Consider the following 13,254-nt stretch of genomic DNA (forward strand, 5'->3'; position numbering starts at 1 on the left):
GGTCCGGGACCTTTCTACGTGATGCATTCAGGTCCCACGCACCTTCACAAACGATAAATCAACCTTCCTCCGGGTTCTCGCACCACCACACATTCTTGGGATCCTGAAGAGCTAAGCTCCCTCTTTTGCCTTTTTCTTTCCAGAAGGTTTCTCAGGTCACGAGTGCCCTTTCCTCCTTCTTCTTCTTCTTTTAGGATAAATGCCCCTGGAGTACCTAGCGCGGGACTCTCATCATCCGACTCTAGCTTTTCATAAAACATTGTTTCTGCAAAGTTCACCTCTCCCTGGCTGAAAGGGTTACGGTTGGCAGGGATCCTCACGCGCCTCCCGTTCAATCTCCCTTTAATGCACTGATGGTACGTAGACGGAATAAGGCGGTGTTTATGGAGCCATGGGCGTCCCAATAATACATGGTAAGATTCCTCTGCATTAATTACATGAAACCTTATCAGGGCCACTATTGGTCCTACTCTCAAGGCCAGCTGCACATATCCTTCAGTTGATTCTACCGACCCTCCAAATCCTGTTTTCTCCATAGGAGCCCCTTGGATCCTTTTGTCAACCAGGCCCACAGCTTCCAGGGTACTTAAGGCTATGAGGTTGAGTAATGCCCCTATGTCCACCAATGCTCTTCTGATTTGGGCACCATTTATGGTGGCCATTAGATAAAGAGGCCTACGGTAGTCTAGATGCTCAACCTCTATGTCCTTATCGATGAAAGTTATTGCATTGGTTGTCTCCAGGAAAGCTCGACTAGCATGTGACTCTACTGTGAAACATTCCATTCCCGAATCTCCTGCTATACTCATGAGAGACTCTGTGGCCACCCTTCTTGCTTCTGGTCCAAATCCTAGTTGGTTGAATAGTGACCTGAACTTGGGATTCTTTTGGAGGGTCCTGAATGTGCTTGGGTGGAAGGATCCTTCGGATTCTCCTGCTTCTACCGGGTTCCCATGGATTAGTACCGCTACCATCCCTTTCCCTTTTTGGTTAGGCAAGGGGTTCCTCTGCACTTCCGGCTCCTTCTGAGTGAGTTCCAGGGTTCCTTTTCTTAGCTTTTTATGGAAGGGTCTACGGAGGGTCCAGCAATCCTTGGTGGAATGCTCGACATAATTATGGATTCTACAAAACAAAGGGTTCTTCCTTTCTTCTTCAATTGGCGGCCTGGACACAGTAAATGGCCTAACAACTCCATCTCCGATCCATTTGTCCAAGACATGGTTTAACTTCTCAACTGTACATGGGATCACCGGTGGTTCCTCGAACACCTTCCCTTCAGGCCTCTTCCTTTTCTCTCCCACTGATGCTGTCATGGCTTGGGATACTGGCATCCTTTTTGTCCTCATAGTCTGTGTTGTCCTTCTAGTTCTCTGTAACAGGTCAGCAAACTGTGCGATGCATAGATTTTCGAGGTTGAGTCTGTAATCAAAAAGCATGTTGGATATGAAGGTTTTTACGAGCTCCTTTTCTTCGTAGTCCCCATAGTAATCTAGGGACACATCTTCAAATCTTTTAATGAACTGGACGGGATCCTCTCCAGGCCTCTGCCTTACCATCTGAAGGTTTTGGAAAGTGAACTTGTCCTGACCGGGGTAATACTTAGCATAGAATCTCTCCATCATTTCGTCCCAGGTTTTAATGGACCCAGGTCTCAGCGTGGTGTACCAAGTGTATGCTCTATCCACTAAGGATTTAGCAAATTCTCTTAGACATAGTTCTCTGTCTCCTGCATAGGGGCTCATAGTGTGAATGAACCTACTTACGTGTTCCATAGCGCTTCCATTTCTTTCGTCAAAAGGATGGAACTTTGGGGATTCATACCCCTTGGGGTATGGCTTGCCAAGAAGTTCTGGATGGAACAGGGGATCTCGAGTGAATTGTTTGGGGATCCCCGAAAGCTTTTCCCTTTCTTGTTCCAGGAGGGCACTGACATCTGACAGTGTTAAGTACTGGGGGTTGGTTCTCCCTCCCACTGCTGACCCTCCTTCTGGTTGAGTTCTGTCTTGGTTACCAACAGGGGGAACATTGTCCCTGATTTCCTGTGTCCTGCTTTCTTTGAGAAGGTGAACTTCTTGCTCTAGATCCTTCAACATCGCTGTCATCCGAGTCATGGGGTTTGGTTCCTGCCTTGCGTTCCTTTGTTCTAACACGACCTCCTGTTCTACCAGGGGCACCTCGCCTCTCTATCTGGAAGCTACCTTGTTTTCTCCCACGGGCTCAGAGGCCGCAAGTGGCATATTAGTACCTTTTCTGTTCTTTTGTCTTGGAGGTATGCTCTACGAAGGGATTGCTTCTTCCCTCTTCTTTACCTAGTCCCCAATGGAGTTGCCAAAATGTGAGAATGCTTTTTCTCTAGCACTCAGGCCCAAGGATCCTGGGCCAAATAGTTGTAGTTTGGTGGACTGGGCTTTGATTTACCACAGCTAAAAGGCTGTTTAAGAATCAAGTGGTGCATAGGGCATACTTCCTACAATACACATAAACTAACAAACAATGATATTTGTATTGAACAACAATCAAAACAGCAAAGTAATGCAAAAGCAAATAGTAAATGCACAAAGTAATGGTTAGGGATCCTCAAATCAATAGGGAATATTTCATTGAATCTTCTTTATTATGATTACAGTGTGCTCACTAAGACGTGATACAAGGTTCAAGCAAGCTCAAAAATTACAATCTTAGATGGTTATTCAAACCTCTAAGACTTGCAAAGTTTGATTCTTTTTGAATCCGAGCATATGCTATAGTGGTTTTTTCTAGGATACCGGGAAATAATTTACTAATTTCTCTGAGTTTTCTTCTCGACAAAACTTTCTCAATGATTCTGTTGTAAAATTTTTCTCTTCCTCTTCACAATCCTTCCCCCCTTTTTTATAGTGTTATTCTGGAGTCCCGGGGAACTATTGAATCCCCTATTTTGCCCCCTAGGTACCAGAGCCTGTGTTGTGCCCATCGCCCAGAAGGTTCAATTTCCCTGTTCTTCATTCTTTCCTTCCTTTTAGTGTTGTTTCTTTGAAAGTCTATGGCTGACTACCTATTTCGGAGTGCACTGAGGTCACGTTTCTTCACGGTTCAACTTTTGGCCGTCCTTCTTCTTTATCTTTTTTCTCAAATGGGCGGAATCCCATTCTGCTGGTTTGAAAGTCTTTTACTACTACTCCCCTTTTTATACCTCTTCATTCTGGTTCCCCGAGGTGCCACCCACTTGCGTTATGAGAAGTCGCTCCAAGTTTTCTTCTTTTCTTGCTGGATCATTTGGTACTTGAGAAAGATGTGCCCATCCTCTGTTTCTTGTGTTCTTTTTTTGGCTTTTTCCTTTGAGCTATCTTAATCCTTTCTTAATTGTATTACATGCCTCGAGGATCCCGAGCCTTTTGGCAGTCTCTGAGGATCCCGACTCAGCTTTCTTTTTACGCTGGCAATTCTTCAATCTTCTAATCTGGGCTTCTTTTCTTTTTCTTTCTTCTTTTTTCTCATAAACTTCTGGGCTTGCCTTTTTTTCTTCTTTATGTTTTTGGGCTTCAAGCCTTTTGGGCTTACCATTTCTTCTCTTTTTTCATGGCACCATGTGCTTATTTCTTTGGGTTTGGGTGCTGTGACTTTTTGGACCTCAACACTCTTTTATTTCCTGAGGTAAGTTTGACTTTGTTGAGGTCTAAAAATCACAACACCCAGGCCCAAAGAAATAACATAAGGGGCCATAGAAAGTGGAATTAAAGAAGAGGTGGTAAGCCCAAAAGGCTTGAAGCCCAAAAGCCATAAAGGGAAAAGCCTTAAAGCCTGTGAGAAAAGGAGGAAGAAAAAGGGCCCAGATCAGAAGATTGAAGAAAGACCAGTGCTGAGTCGGGATCCCCATAGGCTGCCAAAGGCTCGGGATCCCCGAGGCGTGTAGCACAGCTAAGACAAGATTAAGACAGTTCAAAGGAAACGCCAAAAAACACAAGAAACGAAGGGCAGATATGTCCTTCTCAGGCACCAAAGATCCAGCAAGAAAAAAAGGAGAAAGCCTAAAGTAACCACTCACAATGCAAAGGAACGGAACCTCGAGGAACCAGAATGAGGAGCTATAAAAAAGGAAGTAGCAACAAAAAACTTTCGAACCAGCAGAGTTGGATTCCACTCATTTGGGAAAAATGACAAAGAGGAAGGATAGCCAAAAGCTAAACCATAAGGAATGTGACATTAGGAACAAGGGCACTCCGAAATGGAAAGTCAGCCATGGGCTTTCGAAGAAACAGCACCAAAAGGAGGAAAATATGAGAAACAGGGAAAGGCTCAACCTTCTGGGTGATGGGCATGAAACGGGCTCTGGTACCCAGGGAGCAAAATAGGGGAATCAATAGTTAGTTCCCCGGGACTCTAGAATAACACTATAAAAAGGGGGGAAAGTAGTTTATGTGGAACTCTGTCAAAAAACCCAAAGAAAGTAGTGAAATATCTCTCGGTATCCCAGAAACAGTCACTATAGCACATACTTGGATTCAAAAGGATTCAAACTTTGCAAGTTTTAGAAGCTTGGATAGCCATCTAAGTCTGTAATTTTTGAGCTTATTTGAACCTTGTATCTATTCGTATCTCAATTCTTGTTTTTTTTTAGTTGCTAAAAATATAGATCTGGAATGGTGGCTTCATTTGGTTTTTTTATTTTTTATTTTATATTTTTAAGATTAATGGCTTTGTTTCTAGATTCATATGTTACACAGGGTGAGTAACCAACTAATCCTAAACACAATTTATGCTATTTTTTTCTAGCCTTGATTCATTGGTTTGATATTATTGTGAGAATATATAATGGAGGAAACTCATTTTAATCTTTTTGCACTGGTCATTTATGGGCAATAGCTAATCTAAGATTAAAAACAATAGATTTTTTTAACTAATAAGAATTTATTAGCAAGTATCCCAAGTATTTTTCTTCCATTATATTAGTTACATAACTATATGTCACATTGGAAGCTAGTCTAATAGCAGTTGTTTTAATAATTTGTAATTTTCTTAAATGTCAAGTTTTTATTTATTGTGTGTGATTGCAGTGATGGCTAAAAAAAAAAAAAAGGAAGAAGATTGCAATGATGGCTCAACCACCAAGGAATCATAAAAAGAAAATTTTAGTTGTATTGTTGCATCAATTAGATTTACTACGTCAAATTTGGATGACGTTAGTGCACATGTGTGCAATAGTGATTCTTTATAGGTAGGCCTATCCACAGGTCGGTCCAGGTCGGGTTTGTGCCCAACCCGGAATTGACTCAGCCTGATCGGGTCTCCTAAACCTAGACCCGTCGAAGGCAGTGGTTAGGGTGGTTGGATGTCATTAGTTTTCGGTCAGGTATCGGTCGGTATCAGATTGTGTGAATCGTTGCCAGTTTTGCAAAAATTATCGTCAGGTTTTACAGAAATTGTCACCGGTTTTACCGAAATCTCTGGTTTTTGCTAGATCTGGCCGGATCTCAAAGAGATCTTGGCGGATCTCAACGAGATTAGTTCGGATTTTGAAGAGATCTCGGCAGATCTCAACAAGATCAAGCCAGATCTCAAAGAAATTCAACGAGATTTCAGTGTAACTCGAAGAGATCAAAAAAAAACAAATCGACAACCACTCCAATCGGCGGAGAACATAAATTCAATGTGTTTTCCAATCGAGTCAGTTGAAAATCGGTTTTTCATGCTTAAACTCGTCAACCGACCCGCCGGTTTCGGGTTTTATGGGCAGAGACCTGCTACCGACCGTACCGTTGTCGGAGTCGAGTCGGCCAGGTTGGGCAAGTTTCGGGTCTACTTGGACACCCCTATTTCTAGGAATAGGAAAGTTGGAAGAATTGGAGGTTGGGGTGACCTGTTTAGTAGAGCATTTTAGCAATATGTTTTCAGTTTTTAAATAATATTACACGTATTTTCTTACACTTTTTCACTCACACGTATTTCAAAAAAATACAAATAACATTACTCAAACTCCTTTACCAAATGGGCCTCAAATATTAAAGAGAGCAAATGTGAGAGTTGTGAATATGAATCAAACGGTTGCCACTGGGCCTTGTAGCCCAATGGCACCCGTTGTTACCTTTGAGCTCGGGGGCTCTATCCCCCGCAATTACCCAGCCAAAAAAGAAGAAGAATATGAATCAAATGGTTTGGATGGATGATACAACATCCATAAACAATGTACGAATGGACAGTACAACATTACCTAGCCAAAAAAGAATGGACAGGACAGCATTTAGAAAACTATGTGACATGCTCCACATACATGAGGGTTTGAGGCCATCTAAGAATATGGAAATGGATGAGAAATGCAATTTAGAAAAGGAAGGAAAAAGTATTGTAATGAATATTGACATGACAAGAGGGCAAAGATATTTTTGTAATTTAAAGAAGTCCCTATTCCCCTCCCCCCCCCCCCCCCCCCGCCTCCCCCAAAAAAAACCACTCCCAATGCATCAAACTTGAGACTTTAATGACATCTCATTAAAACATTTAAGAAGTTAGAAGAAGCAACTTTCTCTATTTTTAGAAAATATTTGAACTTCTACACATTACAATAATGTCTATCAATATGTTGCAATTGACTTCCGAAGATTAGAAAATTACAATTGAGGTTCCATTACTTACAATTTTATATTTAAATCCTTCCACCATACTATATTCCCACAAGCCACTAGGACCGGATTAATATCACTGTTGTGTCCCTAGCTTATGTAACTCTTAATTTCTTGATTTCATAATTTCTATTGGACTCCAAAATATTTTTGAAAAAAACTCTTTAAATATATATATATATATATACACACAATATTATATATATATATATATATGAAAAACATTTTTGAAAAATGTCACCGGCTAGTTTTGTTTTGAGTCTAACTTCAATATGAAAATCAACTAAATATACTATCTGTGGGGGCCAGTTAGTCAGGAGGTATTATTAAGGCTGTACAAATTGGGCCTATGACCCAATCCGAGGATATTAACTAATCCGAGAATGGCCAAATAAGGTTATAATGGGAATGGTATAAAGAGAAAAATAAAGATAGTACGAGATAAGTCCAACACACGTCCGAGGAGAAAAGCCATCTCGGGAACGAGGATCCGAAGTTAGTAAGAGTGTCATATCACTCTAGACCTTTTTCAAAGTTATATCACAACTAGTAGTTAGACGTTGGACAAGGGGTAAGTAAAGGGAGGCAACAAATATCTTCAAAAGCTGCTACCTCCACATTAAATGCCTTCCAACTAACTCTCTGGCCGCATTAATGTGGAGGTGATACCTGAATAGTGACCAAGCAGCCTTACAGCTACTATTTGATGGTTCTGGGAGGTGTTGGATGGGACAAGAAGGAGCTCCTAGAATCCAATCTACACAGTATGGTAGGGATAACATCAAGATTGTAATATATAGCACGAGAAGGTGACCTAAAAAGGGGGTCGAGAAAAAATCATAAAATCTAGGTAATAACATTGTGGATTCTTGTAATTGTGTTCATCAACAAGATAGTATAAGATAAGCTTCTCAAGCTGTACCGAGGATAGATTTTCTTACTTTACTTGTGCTTAACAATCTTAATTCAGCAACTTTTTTGGTCTATCTTTTAGAGTAAAACTAGTTCTTTCACTCATACTCTATAAATTCATTGTTTGAGCTTGTTGGGTTTAAACTCAATCCCATACTGGGTCTAATCCAAATCTAGTCTAATCCCTGGAAGTAGCCAACTGATCATTGGCCTCACGCAAGCGCTTCCTCTGATCCTCGGCTTGTCTTTGTGCGCTCTCCAGAACCGAGTCAGCACTCTTACGGGCATGTTCCTCATCAGCCAGCTTTTTCCTTAACTCTACATTGCTTTGATCAGCAATGTTAAGCGTCTGCACAGCTGCTACCCGCCTCTTTCTTTCATCGTCCAGTTGCTGGTAGAAGGAGTTGGTTATCTCCTCAAGTTTGAAAGTGGTTTGGACAGCCTAAAAGAAAAGAGTCAATAACATAACAAATAAAAAATAATAAAAAATAAAAATATATATAATAATTATAAGTAAAAAAAAAAAAGGGTTAGCATCATACCATGCCCAAATATCTCTTAACATTGAGGAAAACCTCGTTCTTCCTGATATTCCGCAACTCGGTCATATCCTTTGGAAGTAACAAAGCCTCCTCCAAGGCTGAGACAACATGGCACCCAATACCCCTGTTGAAATCCCTGAGTGATGCATCATCTCTCAAGGGCTCACCGCCGAGTATGGGTGCTAGAAGCCAAGCCTGAGACTCCGAAGGCTGATTATCTGCCCTTTCCACGCCTCGTTGTGACGCATGGCTAACTTTTTGCTGCTTCGCAGCTCATTGAGCCTTATCTTCACGAGTAGGACGAGATCTCCCGGTCTCCACCACATCTTTACCTTTCTGCTCTCTCTTCCTCTTCGGATCAACAAGTTCAGGCCTAGAAGGCAGAGATGGCTGAGGAGGAGGGAAAGGAGATTTGGGAGGAGGAGAAGGAAGTTTGGGCTGGGTGGAATTCCCCAATGCACCTCTTCCGGGTTGATCTTCTATTAATTCCATCAAACTCCTCTAGGATTTCCTCTAGATACCTATTTCTTCTGATATACTCTTGGGGGATAAAGGTTGGTTGAACGCTTCGAATTCGTCCGAGGAGTCTGATAAGTCTACGATCCCCTCTGAATCTTCTTTTTCTTCTTCTTCCTCTTCTTCAAGAATGAGTTGGGATGAGGATGCTCCTATTGAAGGGGTGGCAACAAAGAGTGGTTGAGTGTGGGGAGTACCTTCAAGAAGTGGAATACCCTCTGGAACAACGAATCCTCGGTAGGCAACAATGATACGGTGGAGCCGAGGATTGTTGTCTTTTATCACGTACTTAGGGGCTTGGAAGGCAAGAGAAATGGGTGTATACCCAAGAATTAGGTGTGCCGCTCGCAGTTGACCGTCAGCCTCGATTACGTACACCTCGGCCCGTAAAATCCTATTTAAGCTCTCCTTGTTGACTAAACTGAGCTGGGGTTTAGTAGAACTCTTATCTGCAAAATCATTAAAATGGAAGAAAATTTTGTCAGAAATAGAGGTATTGGGAAGTAAAATATATATATATATATATATACAAATCAAGACACATAAATCTATGGCTACACCCCCACCTGGTTTTCCCTCCTTAGTTAGGCAGGGTAAGCCATCGTGCCATTCCCCAGAAAAGATTAGGAAGTCCTCCTTTAAGTTTTTGTTTGATGTAGGGAGGCACTGGATTAACCTTACTGCGGGATACCTCGGCCTGAGCCCACCGACCCAAAAAGGATGAGGAGTTCCAAGGGTAAAGAGCCAATGGATAGGGGAAGTCTCGCTCATCCCAAGAGGAAGGTGAAGCCTCGCAAGCTCAAAAGCAATTAAAGATTGGGCATTAAGGCCAGGGAAAAGAGGTCGATGCCCAACCTGCGCCCCAGGCTTGGCTTCCTGCCCCAATGCTTCATGGGGAGCCATTGATGGACAACGCTTCCCTAAGGGACTTCCAGGGCAGAGAAGGTACTTATGTGGCCGACGCGTTAGAGAGGACCCTGCTGCTCCCTATTGATATGGACGAGTTGAGGAATCTGAGGAGGCAAGAGGTCTTCCTCAACATCAAGAGGTATTTGGGCATGGTAAGGTTTCTTACACTTGTGAATCCGTTGATTTCTGCTCCTTGATTTCCCATTTATCGTGTGTTTGTTCCAATTGACAGGCAGTCCAAGCCACTTATAGGCTAGAGGATGAGGCTAAAGAGCAGAGCAAGTCCCTGGAGCTTGAACATAACAAGTGCGTGGACACTGCGCGGACCCTCAAAAACTCCGAGTTTGACCTCTCTAAGGCCAAGGAAGAGCTAAAGGAGATGACCAGGGCCAGGGACAGCGCCGAATCAGGCCTAGCCAGCGCCCAGAGGTAGGCCGAAAGCCAGACAAAGCGCCTACTTGAAACTGAAGATCAGTTGAAGATTGCTAAGGAGCAAATCGTTGATCTAAAGAAGAAACTGGTTGAGGCGGAGGGAGCCAAAAATGTTGCGGAGTGGGCCAGGGACGAAGCTCTAAGGGCTAAGATAGAGGCTGAATTTGCCAGGATAGAGGCCGAGAGCTCCAAGGAGAAAGCCGAGGAAGAGGCTTATGACTCGGGGGTGGCTGAGACCCAGGCCATTCTCAAAGCTCAAATCCCTGGAGTATACAGGCTCTACTACTCTCAGGTCTGGAATGAAGCCCTCAAACAAGCTGGGGTTGAGGCTTCATCCGATCTGAGGAAGGTGGAGAAGGTATACTACCCTCCAGCCATCCATGAGACCGCCCCTGCCAACTCCGAGGCTGTGAGTGCTCCAGAGGAGGCTGAGGCTGAGGCTACTCGGCCTGAGGCTGCACTAGCCGTGCCCACTCCTGATGAGCCAGCCGAAGGGGGCGAGCTTCTTGGGACGACAGAAACACATGGAAGTTCGAATCCTGAAGTGCCCCAGGAGGCTGCCGAGTCTATAGTCAGTGCTTAAGCCTCTCATGCCAAGGAGCCAACTCTCTTGGTTCAGCCCCTTCAGACCATTCCCACAGCTGATGTCTCCAAAGGTCCTGAGGCCAATCCTGCTCAGCTCCCCAAGGAAGGGGCCAAAATAAAGTTGAAGAAGTAGGGGTCCCAGCCAATTTTTGTATCAGCTTTAATATAGTTTTTTTTTAGTTAGTGCTTTTTTGTTTTAAGGACCTTGGAATTGTTGTAATTAAAATTTTTCGACTACATGTGTTTATTGTTATTACTACTATTGTTATTACTATGAACCTTATGCCTTGTAAATTGGTTATTCTAAGTAGCTTTACAACCCCAATTATCAAAAAATTGAAATAAGCAATTAGTAATAAAACATTACCATCTGTCCATGAATCGCTTGACACAAGATATGAGGGAAGGTGAACTTTAATTTAAAAGAAATGATTCTACCAATTTAAACTTTAAGCTCCATATACACACTATTGCTGTCGAGTGTACGTATCGTAATTGAAATTTAAACTTTAAGTTCTAACTCACCGGCATTAAGGGGACACTTAGTTTATGTCTTCCGCCATTCTTAGGGGGCAGGGGCCGAGCCTATGATCCGAGGTATTGAGCGCGCACTTAGGCCATATCCACAACTTTTACGAATCTTGAAGTAGCTAGTTTCCCCATAGGTTTAAGTCCGAGGACCATGCAAGACCTTAGTTCTGCCTAGTACTTGGATTTTTCTTGGAGTAGCTAGTTTCCCTATAGGTTTGAGTTCGAGGACCATACAAGACCTTGGTTTTGTCTAGTACTTGGATTTTTCTTGGAGTAACTAGTTTCCCCATAGGTTTGAGTCCAAGGACCATACAAGACCTTGGTTCTATCTAGTACTTGGATTTTTCTGGGAGTAACTAGTTTCCCCATAAGTTTGAGTTCAAAGACCATGCAAGACCTTGGTTCTGTCTAGTACTTGGATTTTTCTTGGAGTAGCTAGTTTCCTCATAGGTTTGAGTCCGAGGACCATGCAAAACCTTGGTTCTATCTAGTACTTGGATTTTTCTTGGAGTAGCTAGTTTCTCCATAGGTTTGAGTTCGAAGACCATGCAAGACCTTGGTTCTGTCTAGTACTTGGATTTTTCTTGGAGTAGCTAGTTTCCCCATAAGTTTGAGTCCGAGGACCATGCAAGACCTTGGTTCTGTCTAGTACTTGGATTTTTCTTGGAGTAGCTAGTTTCCCTATAGGTTTGAGTCCGAGGACCATGCAAGACCTTGGTTCTGTCTAGTACTTAGGTTCTTCTTGAAGTAGCTAGTTTCCCCATAGGTTTGAGTCCGAGGACCATGCAAGACTTGGTTCTGTCTAGTATTTAGGTTCTTCTTAAAGTAGCTAGTTTCCCCATAGGTTTGAGTTCGAGGACCATGCAAGACCTTGGTTCTGTCTAGTACTTAGGTTCTTCTTGAAGTAACTAGTTTCCCCACAGGTTTGAGTCCGAGGACCATGCAAGACCTTGGTTCTGTCTAGTACTTATCTTCTTCTTGAAGTAACTAGTTTCCCCATAGGTTTAAGTCCAAGGACCATGCAAGATCTTAGTTCTGTCTAGTACTTATATTCTTCTTGAAGTAACTAGTTTCCCCATAGGTTTGAGTCCGAGGACCATGCAAGACCTTGATTCTATCTAGTACTTAGGCTCTTCTTGAAGTAACTAGTTTCTCAATAGGTTTGAGTCCGAGGACCATGCAAGACCTTGGTTCTGTCTAGTACTTAGGTTCTTCTTGAAGTAACTAGTTTTCCCATAGGTTTGAGTCCGAGGACCATGCAAGACCTTGATTTTGTCTAGTACTTATATTCTTCTTGAAGTAACTAGTTTCCCCATAGGTTTGAGTCCGAGGACCATGCAAGACTTTGGTTTTGTCTAGTACTTATATTCTTCTTAAAGTAACTAGTTTCCCCATACCTTGGTTCTGTCTAGTACTTTCCCCAATAAGGATTCATCAAGCTGGGCTACTAGACCCGCGAGAACCTGCCCCTTGACATATGTACGAGGCGCATACTTGACATTAGAAGCCCCTAGAACTGTGCCCCACTTAGCAATTCTCTCTGCGTAATCAGTACCTCGAAGAGTAGCCCTGAGCGAAGGCTGAGTTATGACAATAACTGTGTATTCTTGGAAATGATGGGGAAGCTTCAATGTAGCATGCACCACCGCCAAAATGGTACTCTCGAGGGACTCTTGCTGATAGTAGCTTGATCCCACCATAATTAACCATTGTACTCACTAACACATGAGCTCTTCCCACAGATGGCGCCAATTGTAGGGACTGAGTTCAAGCACTTCTACTTATGGATGAAAAGTCTCAAGCCTAACTAGGCCAATAAAATAAATTTGTAGAGAAAGGGTTCAAGAATTAGGTCTTAGTCTGAACTACAACTACTAGACACGGTTATGTATGAGATGAGTAATAAGGATATGGGTTAAAGCATGAAATTTTGTCCTCGGGCGTTTCGTCCGAGGAACTTAGTATTCTTCTTCTTCCTTCAGTACTTGGTTACAGAGGTTTCCAAGATCATACAGACTACTACCGTCTTCTTCTTTTTCTCTCCTCCTGCTCTTTTTTTTTTGTGATCCCCCATTCTTGGAGGGTCTCTCACATTATATACTTCTTTCAGTCGATCTTGACCCTACACCTGTTGATCATGCAGGTCATTACTTGAGTGCTCGTTCCATCAGTCACCTTTCCAAAACCCTCTGTGAGTTGCGGCAACCAAGGCCGCACTGTTCAGAGGTCAT

The sequence above is a fragment of the Quercus robur genome, chromosome 1, assembly GCF_932294415.1.
Source record: "Quercus robur chromosome 1, dhQueRobu3.1, whole genome shotgun sequence".
In the NCBI taxonomy this organism is placed as follows: Eukaryota; Viridiplantae; Streptophyta; class Magnoliopsida; order Fagales; family Fagaceae; genus Quercus; species Quercus robur.